This window comes from Palaemon carinicauda, chromosome 8, assembly GCF_036898095.1.
Source record: "Palaemon carinicauda isolate YSFRI2023 chromosome 8, ASM3689809v2, whole genome shotgun sequence".
NCBI lineage: Eukaryota > Metazoa > Arthropoda > Malacostraca > Decapoda > Palaemonidae > Palaemon > Palaemon carinicauda.
The window spans coordinates 72,682,657-72,683,178 of NC_090732.1; positions in this window are offsets into that span (position 1 = coordinate 72,682,657).

Here is a 522-nt window from a genome sequence, read left to right on the forward strand (position 1 = left end):
ACACTCCAAAATCAAACCATAGTTTTCTAGTCTTAGGTAGTGATATAGCCTCTATATCACTTTCTTGGGGGTAGAGTTCTCTTGCTTGAGGGTACACTAGGGCACACTATTCTCTCTTGTTTTTATAGATTATTTATGAAAGATTTATTTTAATACTGTTAATGTTCTTAAAACATTTTATTTTAATTGTTCATTACTTTTCTTTTAGTTTATCTATTTCTGCACATACTTGCCCCACTAGGCTATTTATCCTGCTTTTCCACTTAGGGTTGTAACTTAGCTTATAATAATAATAATAATAATAATAATAATAATAATAATAATAATAATAATAATAATAATAATAATGTGAGGGTGTTTCTATCCAGGGCTGTAACAACTCGACATCGAGATATCCCCCAGACACTGATTAAAAGGTTCCTTAAACGTTTTTCATGATTGCCTTGATGATTTCCTTACTTATATATATATATATATATATATATATATATATATATATATATATATATATATATATATATA